This window comes from Myripristis murdjan, chromosome 11 (assembly GCF_902150065.1).
Source record: "Myripristis murdjan chromosome 11, fMyrMur1.1, whole genome shotgun sequence".
In the NCBI taxonomy this organism is placed as follows: Eukaryota; Metazoa; Chordata; class Actinopteri; order Holocentriformes; family Holocentridae; genus Myripristis; species Myripristis murdjan.
In genome coordinates, this window is record NC_043990.1 from 22,826,888 (window position 1) to 22,847,268 (window position 20,381).

At 40.4% G+C, this 20,381-nt stretch overlaps 1 long non-coding RNA gene across 1 annotated transcript; it reads left to right on the forward strand.

The window, feature by feature from the left end:
• Positions 1–705: 705 nt before the first annotated feature.
• Positions 706–18,281, forward strand: LOC115367368 (uncharacterized). Its single transcript, XR_003928903.1, has 3 exons — positions 706–824; positions 13,298–13,343; positions 18,165–18,281. It is a non-coding gene; the product is annotated as an uncharacterized LOC115367368 (long non-coding RNA).
• The last annotated feature ends 2,100 nt before the right edge of the window (positions 18,282–20,381 follow it).

Below are 20,381 nucleotides of genomic sequence, written 5' to 3' on the forward strand. Positions count from 1 at the left end.
GGCACCCTCTTAAGTTCCCTCTTAAATCACAATGCTAGTGGCAACAATATACTTGGTGTTGTAGACTGTATAGTGTATACAGTACAGAGGTGAGTGTGGTGGTAGCCTTAAGTGAAATGATAACTCTTCCCTCTCATAAACAAAAACTACCTGATAAGTAGAGTTGTTCAGTGGCCAACAGAAGAAGATCAAGGTTTTATTGAGCAGTTCCCGAGTGTGAATGTCTCTCACTGTATGAATGTGAAACAGGGTGCTGCTAAACATAAGATAGATGACGGCTGCCCATGACCCGTGGCTAAAATCACTATTTACAAATCATTTAAAAACAAATTTTACAGTTATGACAAATATCTCAGTGTAAAGGTCACACAGGTAAGTAACTTGGGAATTTTTCTGACAATGAGTAAAGAGGGCTGGGGAATATTCATGGGCAACTGTAACTGAAATACTTTGTCAGAGCAGTGAAAATAGATTAAACTACACGAGATGTTATGAACTTTTCACTTTGGGAAGTTAACCTCTTTATTTATCAAACTTTGATGGGACGTTGACTTCATTCAGTCAGTTATATTCTTATTCCAAACTAGTTTGTAGAGCACTGTGTTAAGATGGCAAGTGCCATCTTATTTATTTATTTATTTATTTATTTATTAAATTTTTCTTCCTGTTCCTGTCCCACAGTCACAACTCCGGGTGCTAAGACTCCTCGCAGGGGAACCCCCTCCCATCAGGGCGTGAGATCGACGACAGCCGCTCGGCGTCGTGGCCCCCGACCTCAGAAAACACACTGCAACATTAAGCCTGGTTACACTCAGCAACTTCAGGTGAATATATTATTCTGAATTTAAAGTGATAGATAAATATATGATCCAGTCATCCAGCTAATGTTCAGCTTCACATTGTAGCGTTGGCCATCAACGTGTCACACAGCATTTCAAGAAGCCTTCCACTGTTTAACTAAATTCTCATTTGTATATCGCTGACATGTGCTCAATCAAACTTGAAAACCAGTAAACCTCCTGGCATTTCATTTGCGCTGATGTGGGAGTAAAAAATTGCCAGCTAATTCAGTACTGAAACACTCTACTGATCAACAGGGTCAGTTTGCACCTGCTAGGCATAAATAAGTTGGGTGTAGCTGCTAAATTAGGCTCAGCTACAGATTTTTTTTTTTTTTGATAAGTTTTTCACCTGTTGCAGCAACTGAAGGTAGAACTTTTCATGAGCAAGTCCAGTATGTTCATGCATGTTTAGGTGTTCTGTTGCAGCGATGGTTCTGCATGTTGGGTCTCAAGGTTATTGGTGTATGCAGCTACATGTTGCTTGGTAAACATATATGGCTGAGGCAATCAGTTGTTCACTATTAATACCGCTTGTATGGTGGCCAACATGTCAGTCCGCTGGTAATATTCATATTTATAAATGTATTTATAAATTTAAAAGTATTGACATAAAATGCATTTGACAGGAGAATCTTGAGCATGAAGAATTTCTTGAGTTTGGAAGAGCGTAAACTCTGTATTCTGAAACCTTACCACACACCTTTCTCTCTATTTGTTGTTTTCCACTCTCACATCTATGAAGACGTAGCAAACATTTTCATTAGAGAAGGCTTTGGGAGTTTACTCGGAGCCATCACTCTTGAGCGCTCTTCTCGTTCCACTGGGCAAGTAGATATGACAAATAAACGAACAGATTAAAAACTAGGCTTAGGAGGGAGTTTACAAATACTGGAATATTTTCTTTCCTCCATGTAAAAAAGGATCACATGCTTCAACATATCTCTTCCACTTTCAATCCCTCCCTGTCCTTCCTTTTCCATATGTGGCCCATTTAACTCTGGATTCCATTTTTTTATGTGTGGTGGTGACAGCAAGGCTTACTGCACTCTGGGAGGTTTGCCCTTCTGACCTCAGCACTTCCAATCCAGCAGGATAATTACTGAAGCTGGAATGCAAATTCCCCCTGGGTGGAAGTGGCAATATAGGGACCTCCTGATGTCCGTAAAGAAATGAGATGCATGGAGGTGAGAGTGAGAGAGGGTTGTGTGTGATGGTGGTGGCGGTGGGAGGGACTGTAAAATGTATGATGGTGATGAAGGGAGACATTATAAAAGTTTTATTTTTGGCAGTGGAACAGCTGATGCAAGGATGCAAGTAAATGTTTATAGAAAGTGTGAAAAAGTTATAAGTATCCCAGACACTGCTGCAATTTAAAACCATCCCCCCTTCTCTCTCTCTCTCTCTCTCTCTCTCTCTCTCTCTCTCTCTCTCCCTCTCCCTCTAAAACACACACACGCACACACTTTTATGTGTTCTTGTTCTGTTCGTCAGTGCTGGCCATAACCTGAATATTCTACCACTGAAGTTTTACAAGAATAAGAAAAAATGGAGAAAAAAGAGAATGATAGAAGAGATAAGGCAAGAGCTTTTTATCCAGTGCGCAGCAAAGTCTGGGATAAATTTGTTGCGTTGGCAATGACTTTGTCCGTTGGCTTCCCGAATGCCAGGGAGGTGGTACCAAAACCCCAGACATGCCTACTTTTTACACATTCGGAGTGTTTTTTTTTTTTTCTCCTCCCATGCCTGTATTCAGCCACTGCCTCAGCCTCCTTTCCTTTTTTTTAAGCATTGATTTAAACCTCCTCTCTGTCTTAGTAATCAAATCCAAGATATTAGATTTTGTCTCTAAGAGGGAGCAATTAAGTGAAATTCCTTTTATTGTGTTGGGGAGGCGGCATACCTTGGCTGGTGGTCTGATGCCACAGCATCCAAGCTAAAAACAGTGCAACAAATAGACAATTAAAAATGTTTCACTCCTGGCAGACAGAGAAAAAGAACCAAGCGGCCAAATAGCTTGGTTTAGCAGCGTGATCGATGCGCTGCTGCAAATTTGGAATGATCAGAAACGAAGCACTTTTGGAGGGATGTTAGGGGAGGAGGCTTGCATCTTTAAAGTGCCTACGTGCATCTGTATACATACATGCATGTGCATGTGCGTGTGTGTGTTTGTGGTCTGTGTCTGAGCACTTGAGCTAGTGCACAGTCCGTGAGTGGCAGAGACATGGTGGGCCAAAGTTTTCCCTCTTGCATTCTTCTCTCTCTTCCAGCTAATAAGCCCGTCTCTGAGCTGTTGCTAGGCTACATAGGTCTGTTGTTATTCTCTGGCAGTTGGCCTTTTTCTTCTTCAAGTCTCTGTATGTGTATGTGTGTGCATGTGTGTGATGTAGAGCGAGACAGAGAGGTAGAGAGAGAGACACACACACACACACAGAGAGAGAGAGAGAGACAAGGGAAAGGTGAAACGAATTTTATGAAAGCTAGAAAGACCAAGAAGTTACAGCAGCGCAATCTGCCAACCTCACTGTTAAAAACATGTTATCTTGCTTTTTTTGCCTTTGGCCAATGACGTGTTGATGAGCAGAGAGTGATCCTCTGACCCATATAGCCATATAGTTTTTAAGGTGTGTGTGTGTGTGTGTGTGTGTGTTTCATGGAGACCTAATTTGGCTGAAGGTGATCAGTCAGGAGGACTTGCTTAATTTATTACCCAGTCTTTTCTTTGTGTGTGTGGGTGTGTGTGGGTGTGTCTGTATGTGTGTGGGTGTGGGTGTGTCAGTGTGAGTGTGTGTGGGTGCGCGCATTAATGTTAGTGTGTGTTGTCATGCAGATGTTAAAGTTACATTTGAACATTGTGCGTGTGTGTCTTCAGTCAGCTGAAACACTCACAAAAGTAAGGAGATGGAAAAATCTTGTAACTAGGCAACAAAAAGAGGTTGTGTGTGTCATGATATCTGCACTCCAGGAAAATACTTCAAAGCCCCTAAGGATTCTCCTCCAGCTGACTTTTTTATGGGGGTGGAAAGGGAGCCACCACAGAAGAAACTTAATGATCCCTTGGAAATCAATAGATTGGTTTTGAGGTGGGCATGGGCTCTGCCAATCAATATGTTTGCTCATAATCAGGAAATCTGAGCTCTGTGTTTGTTTTCTGCAGACTCCATCTTAATCCCTCATTCCCCGGGAACTGATGAAAGATTTCATAAAACTATAGTTTGAGCTTCTGTGTTGTCTATAAAACATTTTTAATCGAAGAAAAAAATATATAAATAAAACCAGGAACCATACAACAGTTAAAGGAACAAAAGTAATTTTTTTTTTTTCTGTACCACAGCACAAAATGACCACAATATATGTGCGGGGGTTGAATAGGGTTGTTGATCAATACCAATGACTCAACAATTACTTTGCCAAGTGCTGTGAATTCTGGCTTTCAAATCTCACTTACCAGTCCGTACTCTGTTTTGGAACAAACTGCCTGCCCACCTACACTGGCATTTTCAGCAGCTCAACAATGGAGGATGGTGCTAAGAGGGAGAGCATGATGTCACAAGACATTTCATTCTTAATCATTCTCCCTCAGTGCCCACAGCTGATGTGCCCTTGAGCAAGGCATTTAACCCCCAGCCAGCTGCTCCTGTGGAGCTGCTCAGTGGCCAGCAGTGCAGACTGTGGTTGTACTTGGCAGCTGCTAGGTGTGAATGTGTAACGGGGCATTGCTCAGCACACTACCCCAAGTAAATAAAACTAAATAATAATAAATAAGCAGAGCTCCTCTGTTTTCCACTAAGATTTATCCATTGCTTCGGGTAGAAGACAGTTTTGTTCTGCAAAACTCAATTAAAAATTTAAAACAAATTAAAAGGGTGCTCTAAGCATCTGAATTTTCTTTATATTCTTCTTTTTGTTTCAATCAGAATTCTATACCATGCCAATATGACCAAGCCTTTACTAACTGGAAGAATGGCTTTATAGTTGCTAATTGGAGAACCCCAAAATGCTGAGAGGGTGTTGCTACATCAAACATTGAGTAAAGTTACTTTATATACAAAAAAAATAAAAAATAAAAAATGCAAAACTAGACCTACACATCATTCTACCGTCACGCAGCATGTAGGGCTACAGCATGTGACTGATGCTGTAAGCATTCATCAACCAAATTGTTACCAAATAGTTGCTGGTTGCAGAAATTCAGCATGAGCTATGGTAAGATAGCCAACATGCCCCTCCAGGATTTTCTGTTTTAACTTCTAATGTTTGACTTGTAAACTTATTTTGCAATAAAAGAAATCAAATGTTTAATTCATTCAGTTTACTAGTGGGAGGAAATAATTGTCTTTTGCTGAATGCACATGAATGCACCCCGCTGTGACATAGTAATATTGCATTGCTGCTGAAATGTCAGTTAGAAAATAACTCGTTACTGTTTAACACGGTAAGTCACTGATTATTTTTATTCTAATGCTGCTTGTGAACACTGATAAAACGTGATGCTATTAAGTGATCTTTGCATATTTTAACTATTTCAGCAGGGTTGTCAAAGTGCCTGTGTGTTTGTCTGTGTGTGTGTGTGTGTGTGTGTAACTTACTTTAATTTTACTGTATAAACGGGTCTATGACGGTGCGCTTAGTTTCCAAGGCAGATCTGTCTGCACTATATCATCGGCCATTTATATTAAAAATATGAAATTTGCCATTTGAATTGGCGCCCCCTAGCTCAAACGCCACACTGCACCTATGTCAGGAAAGATAAAGGTCTGACAAGTATAGTAGACTTGTACATAAATACCTCTTTGCATTTTATATAGACTTGAAACAAATTTCCTCCCGTTCTCAAGCTATTTTTTTATTTTATTTACAAGTTAGACATTTTGTTAAAAAATTAAAAAAAAAACAAAAAAAAAAAACAGTCACAACGGTGACAGTTCTTTTCAATTCCAGCGATTGAGATCAAACTGGCTGCCACTCTGACTGTCCTGCTATGCTGAGGTGAATGGAAAGTCTGTTCTCCTCCCATTCCATTTCTATGGAAGCAGCATGCATGGCTTTCTTTAAAGGCTTAAGAGTACCTGGGGCCCAGCAGACATCTGAACTCCCCTGGTTCTTTGCTCTGTTGCATGATATGTAGTGTTGGTGCTCTTTGCCAGATGTTTTAAATAGACTGATATTGGCTGAAACACGGTTGTATTTATCTCTCTGTAGTCTGACTTTGTTCTTTTTTTTCCTTCTTTTTTTTTCTTTTTGTGGTTGTCATCTTTGATTTTTGTTCTGTTTTTTAAATGTGATTTTTTGTATATATACACACACACATCTCTCTCTCTCTCTCTCTCTCTCTCTCTATACATATATATATATATATATGTGTATATATATATATATATATATATATATATGTGTATATATATATACATATATTTATATACATCACACGCAAGCTGAGCTGTAGTATTATTATTAAATCGCTTTTAATTATGGCTTCTTAGCAAGATGTTTCTGTTGGATCTCTGCTCTGTTTAGTTAGCTCATCTCCATTGTGAAAATGTGAGCTTATTATTATGTGAATTTCAGCCCTCTGTAAGGAGGAATGACATTTAATAATTGTGTAATATTACACTCATTCAGAACTGTCTTATTTCACCTAAGTCCAGTGAAATCTCAAAATATTTGAGGCAAGAAGTAGGTCATGCAGCTGCTGAATCTTGATTCATTTTAGATCTACATCAGCAAGTATAAACATTTGTTTGTGAGATTCAGGTGTTTGTACTTGTAGTGTGTCATGTTGGCCGGTCCATATTTGCATAAAGTAGAAGTCAGGTCTACAATATGCTCATTAGGGGAATTCAGTGTGATGCCTCTAAAAACTTGCTGTTTTGCATTTCATGGCTGCTTACATCAAAATTAATGACAAGGAAACGATGCACCTTGCTGGATTTCCCACACGGAAATCCAGATATAAGGTACAAAAGTTTAATTCTTGGGTAAGCCTGGGATGTGCAAGGCCTATTGGTGAGGCTTGTCTCTGACAATGGCCACTCATAGCCCTGTGAAGGTGCATGGTCTCCACAGGGACTGAAATAGCTGCTCTTCATGTCAGATTTATTTCTTTCCCTGCTTCCTCTCTCCTCTTATCCCAGTCCCACAGTGGAAGTGGGCGAGACACTTTGAGCACTAGTGAGGACCGTATGGAATCTTTTTCTGTCAGCCTCGAAGGTGCCTCACATGGAAGGTGCCTCAAGGAGTTTATGGTTAACAAGAAAAATCTGGAGGCATGAGACCCGTATTGGATCTTTGCTCCATGGAAGAGTACATTGTGTGTAGGGCTTACAGTCGAAAAGGTACTGAACTTGTGGCAAGAGTTGATCACATCAGTACCTCCGATGGGACATGTATTTCCGTGTTCTGATTCTTCCCCAACACAGTAAACACTATGCTTTGCCTGTGGGTTCAGAAGCTTCCCCTCCGTGCCACTCACCGTCTCTTCACACCTTGGCCAAATGTGTGGAGACAGCGGAAGAGCCACTGAGTTGCCACTGAAGTGGGCTGTGAGAATCCTGACATAGTAAGACGACTGGCTGTTTTCAGCAACCTCACACCTACAGTGCCGCTCACACAACACATTTGGTGCCTGGGTTTTGCCATAAACATTTGGAAGAGCACTCTGAAGGCCCCACTGTACTTGGCAAGAAGTAGAACGTCTTGCAAGGTGTCTTGCAGTGCAGAGGAAACATTCGTTCTTTTCAAGTCCTTTTGGTGTTTTGTGTTATATCTTTTTTTTTTTTTTTTTTTTTTTTTTTTTACTTGTTTGACCTCGCCCTGCCCACAACCAGCCCAAATTCTGTTGAATTTTCTTGTTCAGAGTTTCATTTTTATATATTATTCGGTTCTCAGTCTTGATTGATTGGCAAATCTGATTCGTTTTTTATTAGGGCTGAAGCAGCGCCTCAAGGGGAATAGCAAATAGAAAAGAAGTGGAATAACTTCCCAGTAACTATTCCTTATCCTCTCATTACAGAGGTGTGTTATCACCAGTTCTCACCAGTTTTAAAAGCAGTAAGCCAGCTGAGACTGTGCTTTACAGTGATTTTAGAACAGGTATAAGAGATGTTTGTTGGGCATGAAACAAAACAAAGGTTGTGTAATTTTATTTTAAAGGAAGCAGCATATAGAGTCAAAAGGTAATGGCTGCTTGGATTTATTTCCCAGCTAAAATCACTTCAGCTACTGTTTGTTCAAATCACTGCTATTTGAATAAACATTGGCAGTTCCATTTGGGAGTTTCTACTGGACACAAATACAGAAGTGATGATTTTCTGTTGTTTGCAGCCGGTTACATAAATGAACCAAACTGTCGCCATCGCTGCATAAAAATGGATCTTTGTAGTCGTGCATTATTCTGTATGAAATTGTTAAAGGGTTGTCTTGGTTCTGCTGCGACTCTCTGTGTATCTGTCAAAGCACAGAGGTTACATTTAATGGTGGCGGAGTGGTCTAAACATCCACCCCCAATAACAGTTTGATTTCTCTGGGCTCAGCTCAAACTCCAATTAAATCTATCTTTCCTATGAGGCTTTCTGCTGTACTAAAAAGCTTGGTTGAGGATGTAACAGTATTTTACTATGTAAGTATATATGTATTTTCAGGTGTAGATCTTTTGGTCTTGCTCTTCTGAGAATACCACTGCATTTTTTCCCATTAACCTTTGCTCCATCGTATTTTTGAGATATTAGACACAGAGAGCTCTTCACTTATTCATTCAGTTTGCCAAGGCAAAGCTGCCCAACCTGGTGAGACTTTTTTTTTTTTCGGAGGAATACCTCAGACCTGCTTTTCATTGGCACTTTCTTGGCTTTCAGACTAGTTTAACATTGATTCCTTCATTCTCACCCCCTCCAACTTTAAGCATATTTTTTCTGTCTTTTCCTCCGTTTTTTTTTTCTCTTTTCCTCTCTCGGTCCCTTGTTTATGTTCTTCTAAAGACTTCGTTTCATCTCCTCTTATTTCTTCCTCCAGCATTTTGTAGTCCAGGCAATTTTCGCAAACTGTCGTCGAGGATTCAGACTTTTCCGTTTTTCTTCCCAACAGGTGAGGCCACTAGTGACCTGAGTCACTCATGTCCCCCAAGTTTTAAGCCAATGCTAATCTGTCCCGCCAAACTTTCGTCCAACTTTAATTTGTGTAGGTGTCTGTGCAGCTGCGACACAGCTCTCTTGCCGAGTCTTCTTTTATTTCATGAAATTGTCAGCTTACATTACACACAAAACGCTGCTGTTGTGCGATTAATCTTCCTCAGCAGAGATTCGACGGTGTTCTGCGAGAATGATGCAAAATATAAGTCACAAGAGATTGGAATACGCTGCACACATGTGAATCAGAAGTGAAAATGATGTGTGCCTGCCCATCAGTAAGGGTTTGTGCATGTGTGCCTTTGTTTGCTGGGTTACAAGTGCATGTGTGTGTGTGTATGTACACATTTGTGTGTTAAAGCTTGACTTGTGCTATATAATTGAATATGGGGAAAAAAGAGGGTTTTATTTGTCCGGTGTCACATCTGATGGATGCCCCTCATAAGACAACCACAATCAGGGATCATTCCTCATCTTTCCTCCCACTCCTTACCCTTCCTCTCCATCATATTTTATTCCCTTACCCCTCCTCCCTCCCCCACTTCCTCTTTATTATTTTTTTCTCCCTCTATATTGGTAATGTTGGGACAGATAGCTTGTGGTGTCACAGACAATTTCATGCCGGCACATGTCGTGTCTGTTCTGGTCTAATTGTGAGGAAGGCAGGCTGGATTCGAAAACATGTCTTATGACCATTTCCCAGAAGGTGATGCAGAATGACTACACGATCGAAAGCACTGCTCTTCACCATCACATATACGTTACCTACTCCTAAGCGTCCGATGTGGTCACATAGGGTCCATTTTTCATCGTTCTTCGAGCTCTTGCTTTTCCAGTTGCCAGCAACGCTCGCAGTTGCACTTTGTGTTCGGGCAGGAGAAAAACACACCCAGTGTGGCCGTGGCCTCAAGTGAACTAATCTTCTAGTTTGCTTGTGTTGTCCCGTGCTTTCCAAAAGACTGCCCTCATTTTTGCATTTTTACTAATGCGTATCAGCGATGGTAAATTCAGCCATTTATTCACAGCAGTAAAAAATTCACCACTTTATCGTAATTAATGTCTCAGCCCAAATTGTGTGTGCATCTTTATATTAGTTTATTTCCCACAGAGTCCAGTGTGTGTGTGTGTGTGTGTGTGTGTGTGTGTGTGTGTGTGCGCAGCCTGTGGCTTCAAGGCGATGGCATGCTGATTCTGGACCCACGGTCATTTATATTCATAATTTGTAATCACCATGTGTTAAAAAGACTCAAAAGTTGATTGATAGTTGGTTTTGTCTTCATAAACCTCAAATTTTGTTTGCATGTGTGGGTTTGCAAGTGTGTCTGCATACTGACAGGGGAATATATTTCTTGCTGAATACTGTATAAGTTAAAACGAACTCTAAACCTGGCCTGGTTCACCTTGCATGGTGAACAGCAGTAGCCTGAGGGGCCCATTTCTCTGTTATCTTCAAACAGATAGTCTAATAGCTGCTCAAAGGACACCTGGCCTCACACGGTCTCCTTTTTTCCTCTCCTGTCTTTTCAGTGAGCGAGAAATATGTCTTGTTGTGGCGAAATGAGTAAAGATTTGACTGAGTCGATGAAGCTCACGATTAATATTTAACCAGGCTGTTTAAACTTACATGGCGCCATTGCCTAGTTGAACCAGAAGAGAGCAGGAGAAACAACAGAAAGGTAAATGAGTGGGGAAAAAAAAGAGGGATGAAAAGAACAGATCTTTCTGGAGATGCTTGCAGTTCTCCGGCTGCGAGACAGCCGCAGTTTCAAAACTCGTGAGGAAGAGGTTGAATTTTGCTTTCTAAAGCACTCTGGAGTCATTTAGCTTGATGCTGTACTCGTCACTATTCAATAAATAAAGCATATGTAGGGGATGGTGTCACGCAGTTCTTCATTGGATTAAAGGGTCCCTTTCATGTCATCACTTAGACAGAAAACAGGTGACAGTTATCTTCTTCATGTCTTGACATACTAAATGAGTAAACATGCACCCTGCCATGCATAGAGGTGCAAGGAGGATGGGCAAAACTCGCAAAAGCATGGAACCCTCATCTACCTCATCAGTCTCTACTACTGTATCTTTCATCTCCTCCTCGTCCTTCTCTCCCCGTTCCTAATAGGATGAACAAATGAAGGGGCAGGGGGAGGGGGTAAGAAAAGAGAAAGAATGGGCTGGGTGGCTTTATTCACTAGATTATTCCAAAACTTTCTCTGTGTTTATCTGATGCCAGGATTTGGTTCATCTCCAGCAGAGCAGCCGCAGTCTGCATTTTAAAAAGAGGGGTACCAAGTACCAATGCGGAACTACGTTGCTTGCCTAACATTTATTCACATTTATTCATTACCTAACCTTTATATTCGCTTTTTCTTTCATTTTCCCACCCCTGTTCTCCTCTGATGATCAGATGGGCTCCCAGTTCTACAGAGGCGTGGCCCCTAGAATGATGTGTCACCCTAACACCGGGCCTGCTAATGGCTCCCAGCAGCCCCGTCCTAACTTAATCAGGCACTGACCACTGAACACAAAAGACCTCATAAGTGATGTAATAAATTCTGATATAGCTGTGTCCTTACGGTTACATGGGCGATTTCTGGATGGGGAAAATGAAAAGGTTTTCACATGGTCTTTGTTAAACATAGGCAATTGAAAAAGAAAACATTTTAACTTAAGTATATCTGGGTTGTTTCTGTATGTAACTTTAAGTGTAAGCAGTTATTTAGCTAATGGCAAGCTAAACACTTTGGCCCAGATAACATACGGAGGCAGACTTTCTGAGTTAGCTGTACAGCGACATTGTAATCTTCTCCCAACTTAGCATTTCACCACACTCCAGCAGCCTTACAGCTCTTCTGTCATCATATTATTGCCACAATATTTGTTGGCTGGTTTGGACCGTGACTGAATCTGCTCTTGTTGAAAGACAGAAGGGTCAGAGTGCTGCAGGCGAGTGGGTGTTTGGCTTGCCTTTAGCAACCTGTTAGCAACCAGCAGCTTTAACTCGGAAAAAAAAAGCTTGAAAATGCTTACATAAATAGAATTGTCTTGTGACTATAAAGAGATACATACATATGAAGGTAAAAACAAAGTGTTTGAAGAGCCTGTGATAAACCGAGAATGTGACAGAGACAATGAAATGCCATTCTCATACAGAAATATTGAGAACTTTCTCCATTCATTCAAAAAACAAAATGAAAAGCAGTACTTTTTATATTCAGAATGATTCCTCCAAGGATAGATATGCACACACACCTGTGCCCAGATGCATAAAGCATCTTGCATCTTTAGATAAATATTTCCCATGTCAGTTTGCTCAGGTTGTACTATAATGTATTTATTAAATACATTAAATAGATAAGGTCTTATCATTAAGTGCACCTCAGAGCACTAAAGAATTCAGTTGTCTGTTGCATGAACGTCCTCAGTGATGGAAATAAGAAAAACTACTTAAGATAGCTTCGGCTTAGTCGCAAATACAAAGCATGCCTAGCCTTTTTTTTCCTTGAAGACGTATATCATAATGTACATTAATGGGAGCCTCTCTTTCACTGCGTTCCTACACTTATGCTTTTAGTGGGTGGTGAAAAAATCCACCATGGCTACCTAACATTTAATCCTGCAGCCTTGCCAAAAAACAGCAAGATTGTGGTATTTTTACAGTTGTGTTTCGCCATTAGCTCCACAGTTATCTGCTAGGATGGCTGGCCAGTGTTTACATTCTGAGACAGGTAAGTACAGCAACTATGCCATATTTCTGCTAACAAAAATAAAAAAAAAATGCATTTTACTTTTCCTCAGGAAATCACTTGAGATGGTTGTTCCACAAAAATATGACCTTAAGTGAAATCTGAAGCAGAAAAACTTAGATGCTTCATGCAGTCAGGCACAGGTGTTAAGTGTAAATGTAAAAGGTTTTATGAATTGGGTATAGGTTGAGTCACCGTTGTGTTAACTGGTGATCAGTAGTACATAGCAAAATGGACATTTATTTATTTTAAAATGTCATAGATTACTATTTTAGTGGCTGGGAGGCAAATAAGAAACTGAGGTTTGTTCTTGAACAGTAGCTTTCATGTCATGAAAAAATGAGCCAAAAGAATCAAATCTGTTTTCTATCATTAGGCAACTTGCCATGCGTATCCAAGCCTTATAACACATGTAGGGATTTGAAGGTACTTTCAGTGGCATCAAAGGAAGAGAACAAAAAACTTTTGTGAAATGAAATATTGCCACCTTCTTTCTTCATCCTTTTCATCAACAGTTTCTCGGTGACACTGTATTTTCTCCCAGTTGCTAATGTCATTTCTTCCCTCTCTGCTTCCTTTTGTGTGCCTCTAGTGAGCGTGAGTGGCGGGCGTTGCTAACAAGAAATCCACGGTAAACGGTAAGGGTTCCTAGCGGCATTGTTCTGTCGCAGCCTGGTCTGCATCAGAGACAAGGCAAGGTGAGAGGTGACTGCTGCAGTATTTTACGGTTCAGCACCGCCATTTTGGGAAGAGAGAAAGGAAGAAAGAAAATGAAAAGAGGGAGACATTTTTTATAGCCATTAGAACCTTTCTTTCCATTCTCACCCTCTTCATGTGCTTCTCTTGTCCACCACCTTTTCTTTATTTTGCTCACCTTGGTTCACCTCCCTTTTCATTCCGCACCACACGTTCCCAACACCTCCACACTCCTTTCACTTCAGTAGCACAATTTGTGTCTGTTTGTTGGCATGCATGCATATGGATTTGTCTGTCTGTGCATGTGCATATGTGTGGTGTGTATGCACGTTTCGCCTCTGATAACCTGCTAATGCACACAAAGGGTGCACTTCATGATTTGCAGCAACAGACCAATACGCTCGACCTTGCCGTTAAACAAATGCACATACAGTAGGCGAGGTTTAAATTAATAAAAAGGGGACCAATCTAGAAAGTTGACTTGATAATTAGATTTTCGATTGCCTGCATTTGTTTGAGAAAGCTCATTACTTTTGGAGCAAGAGATGGAGAAATGCAGTTTGTTTTTTCTGTCTGTGAGGGATAGAGCAAAAAAAAAAAAAAAAAAAAACGAGAGGGATTTTTTTTTTTTTTTTTTTTTTTTTACTATCAAAGTTACGGCATAAAAAGCATATCACTGCCAGTCCGACATTTTTCTGTCATCTGAACAGCATCCAAATATTATCCTAGCCTTGATATTTTTTTATTTGAATTTCATCGTTTGGACTTGGGTGAAGACACACACACACACACACTCACACACACACACACACACACACATACATATTTATGAGATCATGCTCTCTCCCTCGCTGTCACACACACAGAGAAACTTGCACACCCATACACAGACACCAATGACCCTCTCACAAACACATGCACACACCACTAATAACTTCACACACACACACACACACACACACACGCATGCATGCATGCACAAACACACCACCACCACAGCAGCAACAGTGGCAACAGTGCAATTTGGCATCAGTGAGGACTATCAATCAATAATCCAGCATCTTCTGACAGGGCCCAGATCTTCTTCCCCTTGCCCTCTAGTGTCTTAAATATTTAGACCGTTTGACATCAAATGCATGCATGAATATCAATGAGACATATCTCTGCTCCTTAATCGCGCATACACACACATTCATGCGCGCACACACACACACACCCAGAAAAGAGTGGGTACAAAAAGGAAACAACTCATCTCTGAAACCCTAGAGTAGAGCAGAGCCCTTTGTAGTCGTAGGTTGAGCTTCATTTTGGATTGCAAATGGGTACTGCAGAGACTGAGAGCGATCATCTGATTGTTACTTGAGACACCAGTCTCTCTCGTCTGACACAAAGAAGAAAAAGTATCCTTTTATGGTGGCTCCATATTGTACTTGAACATGTCAGACGGGCATGTCTGAAACCACAAATAAGCCAGCCCGATCACAATGTTCTGAGAGTTAACGTCTATATCCATCACTCCTCAGTTTCTCTTAGTCTGCTGCTCATTAAGCCCATCTTTTTTATTTTTTCTTCTTTTGGGGGGGCTGGATATGGAGCAAACATCCATCTAGTTGATATTTCTGATGTCACTGTGAAGCAGAGATCAGTGTGTGGCCCTCATGCACAGCGATGCAACAGTCTGTTGCTGTGGTCAAAATGTAACATCTGTCCCTACTAACTGACACTACAAAAATCTCTATCTTAACACTGCTATATTGAATGTTAAAATCTTTTTTTTTCTTTTTTTCTCAAAACAAGTGAAAAAAATCTGCCTGTGGGATGAGGTAATTGCACTTTCACTTGTTTCAGGGGTTTGTTCTGAGAACAAGTATAAATATGTTGAAGCAAGGCAGAATAAGGCACATCAGCCCACTAGGATCAAGAAAATGACACTTGATTCAAGAACATTTTGGTTATTAGTGTTGGAAACAAAAGGGGTTATCTCATTCCACTGGCAGATTTTGTCACTTCTTTGGGGAAAAACAAGATCATAAAACTGAAGATGAGACTGACTTTAATGACTTTATATGATGGAGATTGTTTTTCGGCGTATTTGAAACTTGCTCGCTTTCTTTACTTGAGTGCTGTGAGGGGAGACACAGCCATAACAATAGGTGTAACTCCATCCATAACCTTGTGCACAAGTCAGGCTACTTGTCAATTTAAGCTTTTAAGTCCATTGGCAAGGCACCAAAAGTATACTTTTCTTGAATAAAAGTTTATTAAATGTGTGAACTGCTCAGTTTTTAGAACAAATCTGTTCAGTTATATAATAGCGGCTTCTGCCACAGGATTGATGTTTGCATCTGGGCTGTATGATTACGTCATTACCACGGCCCTGCTGACAAACTGATGATCCAGAAATGCTACATCCACATGTTGTGGTCGCCTTCCTATGCACTGCAAAAAATCTTAATCTTAACAAGTAATTTGTCTCATATTCAGTATTAAAGTCTTGTTATTTCTTCAGACAAGTAAAAATCTGCCAGTGGGATGAGATAATCCCACTCGTTTCCCATGCAGTTTCACTTGTTTCAGGAATTTTCCTGAAATATGTTAAAACAGGACAGATTAAGGCAGATCAGCCCATTAGTATCAAGAAAACGCTTGATTTAAGAAAATTACCTCTTCCCGCTGGCATATTTCTGTTTGAAGAAAAACACTTGAACACTGATTATGAGACTAAATGTCTTGTTAAGATTGAGGTTTTTGCAGTGAAAGAGGAGACATACCTACAAAGCATCAAAAAATAACAAATATCATAGGCATGGTTAACAAGCAAAAATCACAAAGCTTAACCGTGACCTGACAAATGATGCTGAATTGCCTCAGAGTATACAATATAGGGAGGTGGTTTAAAGCCCAAACCGTTACTTGTTATGTTGTTCTGTTATTTTATTTTGTGTGTATTTACGTGCTAGCAGAAAATAACGTAGCCAAAGTCAGTACTGTATATGTTGTCATGGAGCTCTTGTGCTTATGAAAGTGTTTGTGTCAAAAATCGTTCAGACTGTAACGCACATACACATCCACACATTTTGAACCCACTGTTTCCCCTCAACAGGCAGTGTAAATAGTTCTGACACATCCACTCTAATACATTTCTAGCCATTTTGAACAGCTTCTCAGTTTGCAAAATTGTTTTTTTTTTACGTTAGGAGTCACTTACTGTCTCTCACATATTCCCGTATAGCACATTACAGTGTTTGTACAGTGCATCTCAGTGTATGTTCACAGAGTGACACACCATATAATCATACCTGCAGAAAATAGCAGCAGTCCAGGGAAAATGTCACCTTGCCAGCCCACTCACAGTCGGTTGTAGTTGGCGACTTGGATGCTCCAGACATCTCCAGCAACCCCAGACACTGAACTCTTTTATCTGGGGGTGATGCAGAGTTTAAACCAGGTAGTGAAGAGTCACCCTCGTAAAACATTGAGTAGTGCATTTTAGGAAACTGGTCCAGCCCTTTTAAGGACACATGCCCAAAGTAGACGTGCTCCATCACGTTAGATTCCTCCACACATATTGCCTTGGTGAAAGTTTTTGTTTGGGACACTTTATTGTTTGCACTGCTCAGAGTTAAACACTGAACTGGGCGTCCAAGTCCATAGCAAATGAGTCACAAAGCAAACTTGTCAACTGAATACACTGGAGCTGGTGCCTCTCAGTGGCAGCTGCTTGGTTTGATGCAATTACTTTTCACTCCTGCTTATACAGTAAGTGTTTGATGCAAATTTCAGCACTGCAAGAAAGTGCAGCATCCTTACTTTGGAGCATTTGCTTCAGGATGTAAACTGGAAAATTATCAGCTTGTCAGCGAGTCCAACAGACCTGTTTCACAGTAGTCTTTTTTTGACATTAAAGAGGTAAACACAGATGTTTCTAATAACATTAATTAAAGCTCCCTTTGATTTAAATGGAGCAGAGTCAAAGACGATTCAGGTGGAGGCAAGAGGTGGAACTCAGGTCAAAACGAATTAGAGGCAATGTCCACAACAAATTATCAGCTGCACATAGAAAACCATGTGAAAAGTTTTCTATGAGCCTAAGGTGCCTAAGGTGATGTTAGCTATTCATATTGTGGGCAGAAAATATAAACCGGCAAGGTTATATACATACTGTACTGTACCTCGGTATAGTAAAGGCCAATACATCTCTTTCATATGTGACACAGAGGGAAGTTTTTCACCAACTCTGCTAGGCCCATAACTTGTTGAAAAGCTCCCCCCACCCCCCAAAGACAAAAATGCCACTTTGTTGCTGAGGTCAGACGTATTTCAAATATGTTGCTTAAACAGATTGCTCTTGTGTACTTTTTGGCACTGCCTGTATTTGCCCTCATATTCTTGTCAAAATGCGCACTGTGAAAAGGGTCTATTTTTCTTCATTTTCTTTCTTCTCAACTGTGTGTTGGACCAGAATCTCTAAACAATGTCAGTTCACGAAGCAACTATTTTAATACATTCTTTTGCCTTGTGAAATAAGGATAAATGAAAAAAATAAAAATAAATATATAAAAAAAAAAATGAAAGAGACACAATTTACATGTGGATGCAGGGACATTATACTCGCAGAAGCCCCCACTCAGTGTTTGCATCATCTTAAAAAACAAAACAAAGCAGAAAAAAAAAAACACTTATGTCAAAGTGAAGGCATTTCTTGTGTATTGATCTCTCTCTCTTTCTCTCTCTCTCTCACTCTCTCTCCCCGTCTTTTTCAGGCCGGAGACGACCCATCCAAACACAGCCCTCCTCGACTGCAGCCGTTTGATGCATTGTGATAGTAATTTTCGTGTTTCTGCTGAGTATCCATTACCTTTCACTGTTTTATTTGTTAGCAGCCCAATAAATATTTGTTTCATACAGCTTAAGTTAACTTTTATTAGTGTACTGCTTTTCTTTTGGGACTAATCCACAATGAGATACATCAAATGAGGGAGAAGCAAGGGACACATCCAAGTCATTGCTTTAGCTCATTAGCGAGCATCTGTATGCTCTGCACACACAAGTTGGGTCCTCAATACAAAATGCAAACTGTATGCAGTTTCCAAATGAATTGAGTAATGCGTAGTAATAACAAAATCTCCTTCCGCTGTGGTGATAGTGAAATGGCGATTATTCAACAGTGTAGTGTCATTTTCGCCAGCGGACCTTCTCATACATAATGCATCCAAATCATTGCATTTTTCCTCCATTCTGGGCTACAATGTATATTTCATCAAGTGAGTGAAATATTAAGCACTCTTATGATTTGATATTCTCTTCCAAGGGAGGATTTCAGTTTATATGTTTTCTTTTTTTCTTCTTCATATCACTCCTGTATCCACTGAGACCCTGGATAGCTTTATCTGGTGTGTTTGTTTACCTGATGGGTGTTTGATTGGCTAATTCTGGGCTAATGATCAGTGAGGAAACCAATTCAAGAGATCAGTAAGGCTCAGAGGCCATTGATCCATAAAAGGGTCCAGCACTGCACGACAGTTTGGGCTTATTCCAGCTCATTCGGAAGAAATTAGAGAGGCTCCCACTGTATGCCTTCCCTTTCTCACCCCCAAGTGCCAAATGTCAACCATGTTATTCAGGTGAGAGAGCTTGATGAGTAATTAGCAAGAAAGGAAGGGGAATAAAGGGGAAAAAAAGAATGGACAAAGCGGGAGGGGGAGGGCAAGGGCACCCATTCAGAAACAGCTCTGCCTTCCTTCCTCTTTAACCTCAAGTGTCAATGAACAGACGTGATAATTCAGTGCTTTCACAGTATTTTTGGAAACACCAGCCTCCCGCCCGCACAGCTCATGGTAGATAATACCCTCTTCTGCTTTGTTGTTGCAAATGTGTCATACTGTAATTTACAGTGCTACTGATACATTCAAACAAAAAAAAGAAAAAGAAAACTATTTTCATCACTCTAGAGAAATGTCAAATGTTGTTTGTGCCTCAAAAAGGGATCTCTCAAAAGTCTCAGAAACTGTGGGGGCAAAGCTGACGTGTGTCAGGAACAACTTTGACAGTGATAAAGAATGCTCTTTCTCGCAGATGAGCTGGTGATGTCCCTTCCAGTGACTTTTCTTTTTATTTATGGTGTGGGTTTGACATGTCTCAAGCAAGCAATAAAATGTAGAATGACAGAGGAGCATTAAAAATGAAGGCAACAGTCATGTTGGGGCAAATCTTGTAAAATTATGTTACTCAGTGCTTGTATCGCAAGTTCTTTGCCTGTGCATTAATTTGTGTGCTGTCACATCATATCCCATAGACTGCAGATCAGCCAATCAGCATAATGCTTTAAGTGGCAGAACACAGCACAGAAATGCATCATCCCTCCAGGTTTTGTCAGGATTGAACCAGTGTCTGAGATAAATGTTCAAATTTCACATTTTGCCCTTTAATCATATCATCCTTGTCACGCCAGTTGGATGCTAAGATGCATCATCATTATGACTTTAGTCAAAATCAGACCAGTGGTGTCTGAGAGATATAAAATTTGATGGCCAGAAGGATGGAGCCCAACTTATTTGATAATTTGGGGACAATTAACCTTTTACATGAAAGTCAGTTTATTCAATTAATCGGCATATCTTCTCTACTTTGCATCAGCGAATGCGAGTGTGAGTGTATTTTGATACCTCAGTAGTGATGGATGTGGATTGCGGCATATTCAGCTCCCATACCCAGACCCTCCACTGCAGAGTATCAGGATGATCTGATGTGTAGGCCATGATATTTACGCCTGGTGCTATATTTCAGAGATTCATACATATTGTATGAGCAATTACATGCATTTTTTTTTCCCAATCTGGATTTCCAGAGGAAATCCATAACAGGTTTTGTCAGGATTAACTGTTAGGGTACATTTATGAAAATATTGCTCTACAAGTGTGACATATTCTTGTAAGCCCTCAGGTGTTTCTGATAGGATTACAGGGTTATTGGCACAGAAC